Source organism: Rattus norvegicus, chromosome 14 (assembly GCF_036323735.1).
Source record: "Rattus norvegicus strain BN/NHsdMcwi chromosome 14, GRCr8, whole genome shotgun sequence".
NCBI classification, from domain to species: domain Eukaryota; kingdom Metazoa; phylum Chordata; class Mammalia; order Rodentia; family Muridae; genus Rattus; species Rattus norvegicus.
Window position 1 is genome coordinate 3,106,335 of NC_086032.1, and position 16,935 is coordinate 3,123,269.

At 47.2% G+C, this 16,935-nt stretch overlaps 1 protein-coding gene and 2 long non-coding RNA genes across 7 annotated transcripts in view; 2 read left to right on the forward strand and 1 right to left on the reverse strand.

Moving 5' to 3' along the window:
- The window catches only part of Hfm1 (helicase for meiosis 1), a 106,465-nt gene extending 104,232 nt beyond the window's left edge, over positions 1–2,233 (forward strand). For all 5 annotated transcript variants that reach the window (XM_017599385.3, XM_063273649.1, XM_008769948.4 and 2 more), the window contains one exon: positions 1,642–2,233. The gene's annotated coding sequence lies outside the window, so the exon portion shown is untranslated. The remainder of the gene's footprint in view (positions 1–1,641) is intronic.
- LOC120096553 (uncharacterized) lies at positions 40–11,700 on the reverse strand. The gene is made up of 3 exons (XR_005493093.2): positions 11,437–11,700; positions 1,034–1,147; positions 40–259 (listed from the first exon to the last, which is right to left on the reverse strand). It is a non-coding gene; the product is annotated as an uncharacterized LOC120096553 (long non-coding RNA).
- Positions 3,361–5,857, forward strand: LOC134481812 (uncharacterized). Its single transcript, XR_010057656.1, has 2 exons — positions 3,361–4,013; positions 5,282–5,857. It is a non-coding gene; the product is annotated as an uncharacterized LOC134481812 (long non-coding RNA).
- Positions 11,701–16,935: the final 5,235 nt, after the last annotated feature.

The following is a 16,935-nucleotide window of genomic DNA, read 5'->3' on the forward strand; positions in this document are numbered from 1 at the left end:
GGAGGGGAGGGGGGGGGAGAAGAGAGGAGGTGAGGAGGAAGAGACTGACTTTATTCTCAGATTAATGCCTTGCCTGGATGCTTTTCTGCTTTTTGCAATTATAAATACCTCTGATCAGTCGACGCGGCAGGCTGTTTGTCTCCCTGGTGACAATGTAATGACAGTATTGTTAACCAATGTCTTCAGTGATCATCCATGTTTGTCAGACTGTAGAGCCGTCTCTGCTTACACACCAGAAGTGAAGCTCAGAAACAGCCTGCTACATGGACAAGGGTAATCGTCACTACCACCAAATCAGCAGTCGGCACTTAAAAAAGAAAAGGGAACGACCCTGTGTCCAATCACTGTCGTATATGGGCATCTCAGGGTTGCTGTGCATCTAACAGGGGAAGACAATGGCCTATAATCTTTTTTCCATTTTTAAGAAACATGTCCTAAATGGTCTTAAACAGGAAATGAGATGTTTCTGGTGACCCGGAAGTACAAGTTGGTTGTGAGGCGACCTGGTAGAAAAAGTAGAATGTGAGGCCTGTGCATGCCAAGTCTGCATAATCATTTCTTCTTTCTTTAGTTGTCATCGCTTCTCGGCCTTTTGGCTAAGATCAAGTGTAGTTGTGTTTGGGGTGGGGGTGGGACTGGTGCGAGCTCGGTAGAAAGTGTTCGTTCACCTGCATAGGCCCCTGGGTTCAATCTCCTGTGCCACAAGTGAGAAGGACAGGAAAGGAGGAACCTACATGCTGAGCATTGCACACTGTTTGGTTGGACAATCAAGTAAACAGTGTTCCCCACGCAAAGCTGTTTCCCTACAGCCCATTTCCAGAGGAGAAACTCTCTGCTCCTGAGGGCAGAATCTTCTACCCAGCCAGACCCCGCCCCTTGGCTCTTCTACCCAACCAGAACCCTGCCCCTTGGCTCTTCTACCCAACCAGACCCCTGCCCCTTGGCTCTCCAGTCCAGGCTTCCCAACTGGACTCCTCCAACCACTCGCTGGAGGCTTGGACAGCAGCTAGTCATGGAGCGTGGACTCAGTTACCTCTTCTCTGCCTAAGACAAGCATCTGCCATCGGTGGAGGGAGGCAGGAAGGGAAGACTGCATGATGCTTCTGTTTCTTGGCAACTGAGAAGCATCCTGTTAGGGGCGGCCAGTCTGCTTTCAAAACAGAAAGGAGCTTGTCACTGTAAAAGGCTACCAGGCTCCTGCTCCCCCACCCACTTAGAAGCAAAACCTATTTATGAGGCTTTATTAAGTGCAAATAAGTCCCTCGGCTTCAACTGGGACTCGGCAGCTGCGGAGGCTGCGGCCATTTGCATATAAATGACATGATTTCGGCTCAGAGAAGAATATCAAAAAATATACATGTCGACAATGGAATCTTGATAGATTCACACGTATTAAGGTCAGACGCTGTAATTTTTTAAGGCTGCTGCATGCTGATGGCTGAATCCTATCACACATTCAATTCTGTTTGGGTTATATTAGGTTTATCTTCTATGAAATGGGGGATTTTTATTGTGAATTAATTAAGCTACTTTTTCTTCCCCGAAGATGAGAACATTTAGGTCAATAAGCTAAATGCTCTACAAATGCACAGGCTGTGTGATAGCCAAAGTTACTGACTCCAAACTTGGTTTTCTTCCTAGCTAACGGAGGGCTGTGTGCCCAGAGACCTCCTTCACGTCAGTCTGTCAGCGGCAGGAATGGCCGTCCTTCGAATCACCAAGGAAGTTTTGTTTCATTCTTTACACATGTGTGCGCACGCGCAGGCATGTATACATACATGGGACCAAAGGGCATCAAGTGCCATTCCCTATGAGCCACCATTTCCTTGTTTAAAGGATTGTATTTATTTGTGTGTGCACTGGTGGGTCTCGTGCATGCGTGTCAGTGTAGGAGTCAGAGCCCCTGGACTGCAATTGCAGACAGCTGTGAGGCTGCCGTGCGGTTGCTGGGAATTGAACCCCAGTCCTCTGGCAGAGCAGACGGTGCTCTTAACCGCTAAGCCATCTCTCCAGTACTTTTTAAATTTGAAAGACAGGCTTCTAACTAGCCTAGAACTTACCAAATAGGCTAGGCTTGATGGCCACTAGGCCCAGGGGTCCTCCCGTTAGCATCTCCAGTGAGAGTCTTAATTCCTGTTTTTGCTGTTGTTGTAATTAAAATATAATTTGATCATTTCCCTCCATTCCTTTTTCTTCTTCCTCCCCCATACCTGCCTTTATTCCTTCCCCCAAATGCCTGGACTCCTCATCCCTAACCGTTAGATGTAAATACAATGCATGAATATATAAATACAACCAGCTGAGTCCATTCAGTGTAAATGTGCATGATTTCAGGGCTGACCACTTGGTACTGAATCACTAATTTAGGGGCTCCTCTATGGGAGAAACTGCTAGACTCCCTGGTTGCCTCTCAGAGGTTGAAGTAAGCCCCCATTGCTGAAGACACCATGCATTTCAGACCTACCACTCAAGGGATATGAGTTGCATCTGACGTGAAAGCTTTCTGTCAGGGAACTGGCTTTTCTAGGACCAGGTTCTAGAATCACCACAATCTGTAATCGCCCCAGGCTAACAAGGGAGCTGAGGCAGCGGCAGTACTGCCAGTCTGTGAAGCCGCTGCACCAGGCAAGGATCAGATGGCAATGTGTCCCCGATGGTGCAACAGTAGCACTCAAGTCTTCCAGCCAGTGGTCCAGCCAGACTTGAGGTCTGCTCAACAGAGGGAAGTTATGCCTGGTACTTTAAACCGAGCCAATTACCCAGGGCTAGGATCTTAGAGGAGACCCTCCTACCAACCCTTTACTAAATTAGCACAATTCCTAACTGCACTCACACACTTATCCCTGCTCACATGCTTACTTATCTCTACTCACATACTTATCCCCATTCACACACATCCCTATCCACATACTTACTTATCCCTATTCACATGCTTACTCATCCCTACTCACATACTTACTTATCTCTACTCACATACTTATCCCCATTCACACACATCCCTATTCACATGCTTATTCATCCCTACTCACATACTTATCCCCATTCACACACATCCCTATCCACATACTTACTTATCCCTATTCACATGCTTACTCATCCCTACTCACATGCTTACTCATCCCTATTCACATGCTTACTCATCCCTACTCACATACTTATCCCTATTCACATGTTTACTTATCCCTACTCACATGCTTACTTATCCCTAGTCACATACTTACTTATCCCTATTCACATGCTTACTCATCCCTACTCACATGCTTACTCATCCCTATTCATATACTTATCCCCATTCACACACATCCCCATTCACATGCTTACTCATCCCTACTCACATACTTATCCCTATTCACATGCTTACTCATCCCTGCTCACATACTTATCCCTATCACATACTTACTCATCCCTATTCACATGCTTACTCATCCCTACTCACATGCTTACTCATCCCTATTTACATGCTTACTCATCCCTACTCACATACTTATCCCTACTCACATGCTTACTCATCCCTGCTCACATACTTATCCCCATTCACACACATCCCTATTCACATGCTTACTTATCCCTATCACATGCTTACTTGTCCCTACTCACATACTTATCCCTAGTCACATACTTATCCCTGTTCACATACTTACTTGTCCCTACTCACATACTTAACCCTGTTCACATTCTTACTTATCCATAGTTAAGTGTAGCTACCAACCCTTACCGAAGAAGCTTCTCTTTGTACTAGACTGCTACATAGAACCACAATTGGCCAAAATCTGGAGAGCAGCTGCTCGTGGGTGCCCAGCCCCAGTGGATATATCAGCAGCACAACTCCTACACCGAATGTTCAGAGAACATCTTGGAAGAAGACAAAAAAGACTTGGAGCCAGAGGCCCAGGAAATCTTCTGTAAAATTGCATCTCCTAGAAAGGACAGGAAAGTTTCACCTGTGATACCTCAGCAGCACGGTTATCTAAAAACAACCTGAACAAGGGCAGCAGCAACAGATGAGCCAACAGGTGAGGGGGAAACCTCACGGGACTCTTACTGTAGACAAAGAGCTACAGACAATAGGGATGCCGAGAGCAGAGGTACACCTGGCTTTTAACATTTTTTTAAAAAGATCTTATTTATTTTATGTACGTGAGCACACTGTCGCTGTCTTCAGACACACCAGGAGATGGCATTGGATCTCATTACAGATGGTTGTGAGCCACCATGTGGTTGCTGGGATTTGAACTCAGGACCTCTGGAAGAGCAGTCAGTGCTCTTAACTGCTGAGCCATCTCTCCAGCTCTGGCTTTTTTAATTTTAAGTTACCCCTGCAGTAGATGGACTGACATAAATTCAGGTCTTCTGGCTTGCAAGGTAAGAACCTTACTATCTGAGCTGTGCTCCCAATCCTTAGTTTCCTATCACAAAACTTCTATCAGCTTGACTCAAGGAACAAGAGGGAAACAGTGTAGCTTGGGAACTCCAGTTGTTCCCTGGCCCTGTGCCCTGTGGCTTGAGCTGTCCAACTACTGAGGCAACTTTTCTCTCCCCACATTATGACCAAGCCCAACCCGTACACGGCTTAGAGAAAGTAGCTACTACCCTGAAAAATGCCCTAAATCTCATGCTGCATCAGACAAGTTGGTCGTGGCTCATGAACTGTCTGCAAACTAGAGATGATTTACAAAATTCTGTACGTGCGCCATCAGGAAAATGTGATAATGCCCAGGTCATGCCCATACTGCCAGGCAGACCACAACTCTCTGATGGAGAAAGGGGTCCTGAGAATGATGGCTACTTCCCAAAACCCCCAAGACAGCACAGGCTACTGCCTGCCTTGCTCTCAATTGCCTAGCAGAGCATGAGAGTGACTCTAATGCTGGAGACACCACACACGCCAACCATGGGACACAGAGAAATCACGTCAGCATTGGTCAGGATCCTCCTCCCTGCTGGTAGCTTTCATAGTACTGGAAGGTGTTGTTCAGGCTTCTGGGGGAGAAAGTCATTATCCAGCTTTGAATTCTTTGAATTACAATAATGGCCAGCAAGGTCAAATATGCTCGCAGATACAGTGATAGTGGCATGAATATTATGGGGACAACCAACCACTTTCTGGAGCTATGGGACTGAAGGCCCACTCCACAGGAGGAAACATTTCTAGTGTGGAAAATCTAGGCAAGAACCCATGGTTAAGGAGCTCACAGGCCCAGGGGTGAACCAATTCTATTATTTTGCTAACTGGGCATAGTATCAAATTATGTCCTCTAAACTCACATCTCTCTGCCCATAGATTAGTGGAACTACCGCAGAGAAGTTCCTTTGCGCATCGATAGCGGTTAAAGCAGAAACTCACAGATGGTTTGAGTGGGAAGAAGTGAGCAGAGTCCTTCGTCGTGAATGGGCATCTATGTCACAACCCCTTGCAAGGCTCAGGCAGCATCTCAGAAGAGGAGGATGGGTAAATTGTAAGAGCCAGCAGTCAGAGAGGACAGCAGTGACACAGTGTCTTCCAGACCTGACAGGGCAGCTGACTCAGGACCTCAGCAGCTTAGCTATCTTACAAGATCAAAGCTGTCGATGCTCTTCTCACAGAGTGGGGTGGAGTTCATGACCCCACCCTAACTGAAGATCTCTGGACAGTTGATGGCTTCCAGGGAAACTGAGTCAGTTGTATTTAAGACTGCAGCTCCTGGAAGGTCCACCATGCTCCGGTGGATAGCCCCACCTGGGAGAATACAGACAGGACTCCAAGATGGGTGAAGGCAAGGAGTTGGGGTGAATATACTTAAAATACAGCCTCTGGATTCTTGAAGAATGAATAGAAATATTTTAAATCTAGACCGAAAATAAAGTGATATCCACTTGTGATAGCTTCAGATTTTCTCTGAAGGAAATTGGTGTCTTGAAGTCCTCGAAGTAAGATAGTCTGTGATGTTGATTAAACATTTGGTTATTCAATTATTAATTTAAAAACTCAGCTAACTAATCCCCAATGTCTTTAAACTGTGGGTTCACTTTCACTGGGTCAATAAAGTCCTGGGCAGGCACGCACCTTTTAAAAGAATTAAAGAGCCGACAATTTGGAAAAGGGACAATTCAGAAATGCAAATGTTCCAGAGGGAAGTTTTAAGAATTACCATGGCAACTCAGCATTGACCAAGATACTCTATATATTCTGTTAACGTGGTCCCTGCAATGCACTGCTGACTTAAGTTTAATAAAGGCTGAAAACTATAAGTGGGGTGGTGGCTCACGCCTTAAATCCCAGCACTCAGGAGGTAGAGGCAGGGAGATCTCTGAGTTCAAGGCCAGCCTAGTCTACTGAGTGAGTTCCAAGGCAGTCAGGGCTACACAGAGGAAGAAAGGTAGGAGAGAAGGAGGGAAGGAGGAAGGGAGGGAGGGAGGGAGGGAGGGAGGGAGGGAGGGAGGGAGGGGGAAAGGAAGGAAACTATAAATTCTGAAAAGCTAAATCCTGTAATGAATCATCTTTTACAGATAGACAATGATTTCATTACCCAATGTTGGAATTCCCAGATTAAGGAAAGGTGATATATGCCACCCAAGGGCGGACCTAGGCATTGTTAGCCTAAAGTATATATAATCTGTTTATAATACGTGTCTATATGCATTTGTGCACAGACTACATCTGTAATCAGTAGTTTAGAAACATATCCTTGCCTTCACAACTGGCAGTGGCTAATTTGATGTCTTGTCACCTGTTTCCTGGTGCGGTGACTGATTCTAAACAGGGCCACATTCTGCAGGTGCCTGGGGACATGGGACACATTGCTTTCTACCGCGGTGTGCTTTGGGGCACTGTATTTTGTGCCTTAGAAGTTGTCTTTCTGGGGCTGGAGAGGTGGTTAAAAATGCTGGCTGCTCTTCCAGAGGTCCTAAGTTCAATTTCCAGCAACCATACAGTAGTTCACAGCCATCTGTACTGAGATCTGGTGCCCTCTTCTGGGCTGCAGGCATACACGCAGGCAGAATATTGTGCACACGGGTTTGGGGATTTAGCTCAGTGGTAGAGCGCTTGCCTAGCAAACGCAAGCCCCTGGGTTCGGTCCCCAGCTCCGAAAAAAAAAAAAAGAGAAAAAAAGAATATTGTGCACACAATACATAAACAAACAAACAAATCTTACAAAAACAAGAAAGAAAAAGAAGTATTTCTCGACACCATCCCTGGCATAGCCACAATGCCTCTGTGAGCTGATATGCCATTTAAATGTGCTCCTAAAAGAACATATTTTTAACTCAAGTTTGCTGCAGGTGAAGAGGACGATCTTTTAGGAATGAGCAGAGTGACATCTTTGGTTGGCGGTCAAGTGGTTCTTTCCATCCGCCTGGTCATTGCTGATTCTGCAGGTGTGGGCTTTTCGGGATGCAAAGAAGGGGTGGGAAAAGTAGGTACTCAAGGAGAGTCCTCCCAGGCAACATGGTGAAAATTATGTTAACAGGGCTGGAACGGGGACTCGGAGAGGAAGCTGCTTCCTGTGCAAGCCCGGGTCCTGCTTGCGAACTCAAGCTCCCATGGGAAAGGCTGGGCCAGGCGGTGAGCCGCTTATCCCAGTGCTAAGAGTCAGAAGCAGAGACGGGAAGGTCCACGGCACACGCGGGATGTGCAGCCTAACCCAGCACGCGATCCCCAGGTCCTAATGAGAGACCCTGCCTGAAAAAATAAAGCCATCCACTGGAGGATGGCTTCCGGCCCTCTTGTGCAGGGGCACACGCACACACGATAAATAATGAAGCTTAAAAGATGATTAAAACGAAGCGATTCTCCTCCCTCCCTGGTTCCGTGGGTCCCACCGGCCCACAATGGAACCCGGGACCTGCTGACAAAGGGAAGGTAAACATCCCTAACGGAAGCCAGTCTCTCTGGGGTGTGACTGATCACAGCCACTTTCCCAGCTGGTCAATAGCCATCGTCCCCTGAAAGAGCTTTGCTAACTGCCGTGTGTCCCGGAGCCACCGGAGGTGGCACGAGCCTCCATTCTGTTCCGGAGAGAAGACGGAGCAGGCAGTTTAGATGGCGGAGAAACACTTTTGAGATAAGCTTGTCGCTCCATAGAAATTAATCCAGGCCTCTAGACAGCACGCAGGCCTATTGGAGAGCTTCTTCAATTCAAGCAGTTAATAATATATCAAGTCTTGTAGCTTAAGGGATACAATTTTGAAAATTATAGTACTGGGGGAATCATAAATCCCACCAAGGGAGGGTTGGAGTCCAGATATTTTATTTTCGATTTCCATCCAGGGTGCATTATGACACTCCGCATGAAAGTCAAATCGTCCATGTAAAATGGTTTTCAGGTGATAAGTTTACCCCTTGGGGTCCTGTACAGTAATGCATTCAGAGTTATATCTGACTTTCACAATCTATAAAGACTAGTTATCAATTTTTTGAAAGATTTGATAAGCAGGAACAAAAAAATAGCTTATAGATGCTGACATCCGTCTCACTAATGGGGGCAGCGTGCGAGACGCAGGCTCCGCCTGGATTTGGCTGTAAATACACCGCTGACATACATTTTGGAAGGTTGCTGTTTTGTGCTGGTGGGAATGTATTTGTCTAACCTTGCACTGACTGGAACAGACAGGAGAATCGGTGAGGTGGCTGTCAGCCATGCTGTAAGACAGGGGCGGGCACCCAGTCTGCCAGGATTTGTCCGATTCCAGGCCACTGCATATTAAAAATTACATCCCATATACTCAGTCTGCCCCGGTATAGGTTTTATTAGGAAAGAATTCCACTGTGTTGGGAAAGGGGCACTTTGCACAGTAGAATTCAAAGGAAGAATGACTGCTTCTGTCCTCTGAAGGAAAAGGCTATGACCTCTCTAGCCAATCAGATGGTCTTCTACAACCTCAGCTTGCAGTCAGAGCCAACTATTAGACATAGGGGACTCAGACACTAGGACATCACCCATCTGAGCACCACCCATGAACCCTTCTACCTTCTGCAGTATGCTGTAAACCAAACCATGCTGATCATGAGTTGCCAGAAAGAACCTGGTAACAACGCTGGCACTGGCCAAAGACCCCATCAAGGCAACAGCCGCATTAGCTCGGTGTGCTCAAACTGTCAAGTGCGAAGGGACTGTCTGTGAGAAAGCTGCTGGCCTATGTGGAAGAAAGGATTGAGCTGCCTCAAAACCTCTTGGTTCATCATATTCGGTACAGGAATTGCTCCACTATTCACCTTCAGAATTTTACACTAAACACCTTTAAAAGCTCCCTCTGCCCTTAAACAAAAGCATGCACCTCACAGTGGTACCTTGTTTATCTAACTGGTCAAAAGCGTATTCGTTCCCCTGAAAAGTGAATCTTCTAGCTACATTGTATCTTTCTGTTAAAACACGGACTGCAGCCGTTTGCTTGCAAGCCTTTCTAATAACACTGCGCTCCTGAAGGAGCCGGTTTTCCACTGTGAAAAGGTCTTAATGTTACCAGACCCTCCTCAGACAGGGCTTGCAGAGCTACCCTGAGGCAGCTCCTCCCTCGATTAGCATATCCCTTTCCTGCTGGCTGTCCTGTATTGACCTACAAATCTCACTGCTAACCTGAGGGAAGCAGATACTGACTGGTGAGACCTGGCTGGGCTGTGGAGTCCTGCTGATCCAAGCTGCTCTCCAAAAGCCACCATGCACCACCTGGATGACCTTAAACTATTTTAGCACCTTTATAAGTGCAGAAGTGCCCACCCACATGGCTTCCTGAGATGACTGGGTATTTCCAGCAGAGAGACACCTAAGGGCTGAGGCACCCACCAGTGTGTCAGCTGTCAGTGTCTATATACTACACCCAAGCGAATAATTTCTGAGGACCCTGGAGCTGCCTGATAGCTCATCTGATTGGTCTCCAGGGTCCTTTTCCTCGTTTGTATGCTCTTTGCTGAAGTCCTGGCAGATGGTCATTGCTAGAGTGACTGACCACAGCAGCAGCCAGCATCTCTTTTTTGAAACAGAGATAATGTTTGTTTTCACTTTTTAACTTTGTTGTATGATGTTCTGCCTGCTTGTGTGTTGTTCCTACAGAGGCCTGAAGAGGATGTCAGATGCCCTGGAATTGGAGCTACAGATGCTGGGAATCAAACCCAGGTTCTCTAGAAGAACATCCAGTGCTCTTAAGCACTAAGCTATCTCTCTAGCCTCTAGGTTTTCAATTTAAAGTTTTCAGTGTGCTACAGTCGAGTCAAACCTCTGAAGAATACACCAGCAGAACAGGGCCCAGCCATGGTCTCTGCTACAGGACAAACAGCCTTGAATCTGCTCTGATCCACGTCTGAGGAAGGGTACTAGGCCTGAGAAGCTAATGAGAGGGAAGTCAGGGGACACAAGCCTGGGGATTTGACTTGAGGTAGCGTAGGGCACAGGGTTTGGGGTAGTTTCATTTAAACAATAAGGTCAAAGGCAGCCTGGGCAGAGGATCTAGCTCAGTCCCAGCTGGAGTATGGGCTTGGCACATGTGAGTCCTCATGTTCCATTCCCGCCATCCCCGGCACAAGCACACACATGCACACATACACTCACACACATTCATACACACTCACACACATGCACACACACCTGCCTACACATGCACACACAAGTATAACACACATATGCACACTCACACACTCTCTCACACATACACATACACACCACACAAGTACAACACACTCATATGCACACTCACACACACATACACACAGCACACAAGTACAACACACACACAATGCGCACACATTCAAACCCATTCACACACATGCACACATACTCACCACATAAGTACAACACACACATGCACACACACACTCAAACACATTCACACACACATACACACCACACAAGTGCAACACACACATGCACACTTACACACACTCACACACACACAGAGGCACAGACGAAGAGGTGCCAAGGTAATTTCTGAATCCCCCCAATTTATAAGAAATTATGAAATCAATTATTCCTGTTAGCATTCCTTCATCCTTATGCAGGTTTCTTCAATTTGAACAAAGTGTTCGTATCATCATAAATATTTCCAAGTGATACCTGGGGCTCCGCTGTGGCCAGGTGTTGGGACAACCACGCCACCATTAGGCTGGTCTCCAACACTGGTTGCTCCGTGTCTAACCTGGATGGTGCTCTTCCCTGAACCTGTGTCTCTATCTCTGCTCAATGGGAAAGCTGGGCTGAACTGTATTCTGCTCGTGTGCTCACAAGCACACACATACACACAAGTACAACGCACACATGCACAAATACATGCATACACACTCATACACACATACGACACACATACACACTCATACATACACGAACACATACATGCGCACACACTCACATACGCACACACACTCACACATATACACTCACACACACACATGCACACACTCACACATGCACACACATTCACACACATTTACATACACTCACACACACTCTCATACTCATCTCTCCTCACCAGTGCACATTGGGAACCATCAGTAAATCCTCCCAGGATCTTGCCTGCAGACCCTGCTACCCGCTGCCTGGGACTAGGATTGCAGGGCATCAGGCTGTTCTGTCTTCCACATGACAACTTGAACGAGCCCAACAACATTTGGTTGATGTAACACTGCTCTGACGCAACACGTACTGTGACGTAACACAGTAACATTCTTTTTTTTTTTTTTTGTTCTTTTTTTCCGGAGCTGGGGACCGAACCCAGGGCCTTGCGCTTCCTAGGTAAGCGCTCTACCACTGAGCTAAATCCCCAGCCCACACAGTAACATTCTTAAAATGTTTTTATTCCTTGTGTAAAATACCTTCGAAACATACACAAAACCATCACCTTCCTGTCGAGCTTCCTGATATTCCACCTCAAGATTACTTTCCTCTTGTTTCTTTTTGTTTGTTTGTTTTAATTTTATTTCTTTTATCTTTGAGAATTTCACACAATGTATTTTGCTCATACCCTACCCCACCTGGTGTTTTGTTTTGTTTTTGCAGTCCTAGGGTCTGGGCCTAGGGCTCAGACCATGCTAGGCAAGGGCTCTATCATTCAGCGCCAATCCCAAATCCTCTTTTTATTGTTTTATCTTGCAACATTGTCTCAGTAGATTTCCACGGATAGCCTTGAACTCACCCTGCAGCCCAGGCTGCTGTCTCATCCTGTCTCATCCTCCTGAGTAGCTGAAATCCCAGGCCTGCACCACCAAGCCTGACTACGCCCTTTGTTCTTGCTGGTGCTGAAGAAGAATTCAAGAAACTCGGCCTAGCTGATTAAGTGGCCAATCCAAGTCTTGGCATTGCTGGAACTGGGAAATAAGTCAGGACCCCGGATGTGGCCTGTTCCTAGTTATTTTTCCTGAGAGGAGCTGCCAGATCAATTAAAACTCAAACAAAAGAGAGGCCCAGTACACACAGCCCACCTCATGGAAAAGGGACCCCCAGGGGGAAAATAAAGTTTGGGAGGTTTATTGAACCCACCAAGGAGCTGATCCAGAATTTAAATTGATTCTATAATTTATTGCATTTTAATTAGCAATCACAAGAGACCAAGTATTGTTTACTCTCTTGTTAAGCGCTCCGGTTGGAAGCAAATACCAGAGAGTCTTAATCAGCGTGAGTTATATTTACTGTGTTCTATTGTACGGTCTTGTTATAGTCATCACACGAAGAGATTCATTTAGTGCTCACCTGTTCTTGACATGACATTTGTTGACCACCAGGGTGACATAAAATCAGAGCATATCCCATAAGCCAAGCACAAGTCCCTCCTCCCTCATCGCACCGGGGCTTGCCCCTGCATCCCTCTCAGTAGTGTGATTTAATGGGAACATACTTCTGGTTTAGCTACGGCGAGTTCCTGTGTGCCATTGTCACCCAGAATGCACCTGGGTGCTGTTGGTTATTTGTTTGAGTAAATGCCACAGACGACGAGCACTCCAGACTGGGCACACGAGTCCAGTGTTTCTCCGCTAAGTGATCTCCTTCTACAGCTAGTTTGGAGGACTCACTGACATTGCCTCTTTTAAGGAAATTCCCACGGAGGCTGGACACATGGAGGTTCCGGAGCAGCTCTTTCTGTATTACCCAAGCCGGAAGAGTTCCGAACCCCGCGGGGCAGCCTCTCTGGCGCTGCGCTCTGTGTCCGGTTCAAGGCTGAGAACACTATAAAGCTACTTCGTGTAATCCCGGGGTTCCCAGAGCTCACCCTCTGTCTTGGGTTGTATCCAGCAGGAAACAGAACTTCCCAGTGTAAAGTACAGTCTGTAAACAAGCAGAGAGAGGCTCCAAAGATCCCTCTCGAAGGATGAGAGAGCGTGCAGTGGATTCACTTGGCCTGGATACACCTCCCCACAGCGGCATTGACGCTCACTGCCCTCTTTGTCTTTCAACCCGGTTGTCCCACCGACCACAGGGGCACCGATCTCACGATCTCGAGCTCTGGCCTTAATTAAAATGTGCTCGCTGTTAAAAAGCTCCTATTGTCCTATCCATTTAAATAGGATTCTTCTTAGATCTTTAACAAGACCACGGAGGGGTGATAAATCTGAGTAACTGTCCTTATTAAGAGAAGATTATTCTCACAAGACGCTCATGGTCACCAAAGTAACTAAAACCATTTACAGAGAGCGCTCAGTGTGCCCCTTCTGCCTGAAGCACAGTGTCTCCTTCTCACCTTCTTCCTCCCCCCCCCCTTCAAATTCAGTAAGCTGGCATCCTGCTTGCTTTTCAAAGATTCCCCTAACAAAAAGAGGTTCACCAGATGGTATTAATCAGATCCACAGAAAAGAGACGACCTCCCTCCTTCCCTCCTCTTCCCCTTTCCCTCCCCCTCCTCCCTATTCTTCCTTCTTGCTATATCCATTCTCCCCCTCTCTCTCCACCCCTCTGTTCTTCCCTCCCTCCAACCCTTCTCCCTCCCACTCCTCAGTACCTTCTTTTTTTTAATAGAATTAACCTTTTTTTAAAACTTTTTTTATTAATTTCTATTTATATGAGTGCACTGTCACTGTCTTCAGACACACCAGAAGAGGGCATCGGATCCCATTACAGATGGTTGTGAGCCACCATGTGGTTGCTGGGAATTGAACTCAGGACCTCTGGAAGAGCAGTCAGTGCTCTTAACCCCTGCGCCATCTCTCCAGCCCTTCTCAGTACCTTCTATCCTTTCTTCCTTCCCCCTCCCTTCTTTCTCTCCTCCAACTGCAGAAGTTTCTGTTGCCACCATGCTATATACTCTGCAGGCACCCGATGTTCAAATATAAAGGCCACAGTCCCTAGAGCAGGTGCACAGTCTTCAGGGGCAGGAGGGTGGGGATGTCTGTCTCCTTGGAACGTGAATGTACCAGGAATGTGGGCACTGTCCCGATGGTTCTAAGACAAGGCACACTCTGGAGAGTTAGAATTCTCTTGGCTTCATTGAGCCAGTGCTGACCAGACCTCTGCTCTCCGTTCTAAAGTCCTTGCATAGTCAGTCGCTCCCACAGTTCTCAGCCATTATTTTAAATCCACAGCCTAAGCCAGCATTCCTTGGTGAGAGGGAGCTGGCTTACCGTTTCTAGAATAGAGCTGATTAGGAAAAAATCCAACGCAGACACAAGCACTTACTAGTCGAGGCTTTATTCCAGGAGTGCGCACGCATGTGCCCGGGGTAGCCTGTCCTGAAAGAGGCTCTGGAGGAGAGCTGCTGTTGCTGGCCTTACTTGCTTTACCTCCCAGCGCATCTTCCAAGGGCCATTCGTCCACACTTCACGACAGTCGCTCTGCGTAGGAACCACAGTAGAACCTGACATTTTTCTTGTTTCCAGAATCGCTGGGAGCATGAAAAACTGTGGGTGGCAATTACAAGAGACATCCCTGAGCATAACCGTGAAACAACTTGGGCTGACCGGGGAGAGATTAGAAGGCTTGTCATCTGACCGAGAGATGTGATATGAGGGGAAAACTCTCCCCAGCTTCCTTGGAGATTAAAAGGAGATGCCCATCTGATCTGTGGACTCACTGTCTTCATGGCATGCCCATGGGCTAGCCTGGACTAACCTGGACCCAGTACAGGCTCGAGACCTGCACAGCCCACTGAAATAAGATGGCTTATTTTCTGAAAAGGGACTGTAATAGAAGCCCGAATGTTCAACGGTACCCTGTCTCATACCTTCTGTACCATGACCAGAAGGTTTCTAGGGGCTATGGAACGACAAGAATTGGGGAGTTAAATACTCGGCAAAATGAAGCTGGTGTGAGCAGTGCTTCTACTTAATGTCTAACTGGTGTGTGGCATGCTTCTTGTCCAGGTCTAGACCTAGCTGGTCTATGAGACCGGAGTGCCACTCTTCTTTGCACCAAGGAATATTCGTCACTGAGACCAAGGGACTCGGTTGCTGAACATTTTTTTCTCCTGGATGAATCCTTCCCCAGCAAACAATTGAAGGAGTTGCCTCGTGAAAACCTTTCTGGGGTCTTCAAATAGTGCTGCTTCCTCTTCCCCATGGGATGACATGGGACCAGGGGATGCCTGTGCTATATTTGACCATATATGGTAGACATTTACAATTAAGAATCAATGAACTAGCATTCACGGTACCCAGAGGAGGAAGGTCATCGCTTGGCTACAAAGCCTGCAATCAACAGGAGTGACCTGCCTGCAGGACACGATGGGGCAGTAGTGGGGCCAACACTGTAGACCTAATCGATCAATTTTGTATTGGATTTAAGTCTCAGACCGGAAGATGGAGCACACACTTGACACCAATAAAGTGACCCCAAACCTGAGACGGGAGAAAACCAAACACTATTGTTCTGCTAACGTAACGTAGTAATAAAATGATTCCTGACAATGCTCTGCTCTACACATAGAGCAGTGCCTCACTCAGCCATTGTTAGAGAGGCTTCCCCGTATGGTAGACGGAACTACCACAGAGACCCACAACAGGACAGTGTGAGGAGAGCGAGAGACTCGGGAACAATCAGTGCTAAGTGGGATGTCTTCATCAAAGCCCTCTCCTCAGGGTTCAGGGAGCTCTGTGGATGAGGAGGCAGCAAGACTGTGAGAACCAGAGGTGATGGGTGACTACGGGAAACTGTGCCCTCCTGGCACGGACACTCAGACTATGGCAGCATGCACAGGACTGGCACAGATCCAAGATGGACAGGGTGTCAGTGCTGAGGAAGACGGACACACAGACACAGGCCCCCACACCTAACCAAGAAGCAGTCTGGTTGTTAGTAATCTCCAGCAAGGGAGAGGGAAAACCTAATTAAAATATACTGTCTGAATTTTTTTTTCAGTTGAAAAACTAGAACGCATGAGCGGCCCTCCCACCTCCATGAAGTGGGTCCTCCTTGTGACGGACTTCTGCACGTGCCTTGGAATTACCTCTCTCTCAAGATGTCCAGAGCAGATGAGCTGCCCTTCAAACAGTCATATCCGTCTGCATTACTGACCTCACTGTATAAACCGATAGCATGACTGCTCCATGGCATGGTTAAGGGGAAGGTTTTTTATTGCAGATATGAGGGAGAGAACAGACAGAAGCATCTGGAAGAGTTAGGATCAGAGAGAGAAAGCAGTGGACTGGACCTGGCCATGAGAGAAGCAAAAGCTGGGGCAGGGGGTGGGGGAGGTGGGAGAGAAGGAGAGATGGGGAGAGAGAGTAAGGGAGAGAGGGAGGGGAAGAGGGAGTGAGGGAGAGGGGAAGGGGGAGAAGGAGGGAGGGAGAGGGGTAGGGGGAGGAGGAGAGAGGGGGAAGGGGGAGAGGGAGGGAGAAAGGTAGAGAGGGAAGGAGGGAGGGAGAAATGGATGGACAGATGGAGGACAGTGTGGACAAATGGGGGCACATAGCCAACATAGCAGGGTTATAAGGAAACTGAGAAGCTGGGTACACAAAACCATGACTGTTTTAGCACATTTTAGATTGTTACTAAGAACAGATCACCAGCAGGTCTCCAGATGTACTCAAGACACACTCCGAAGAAG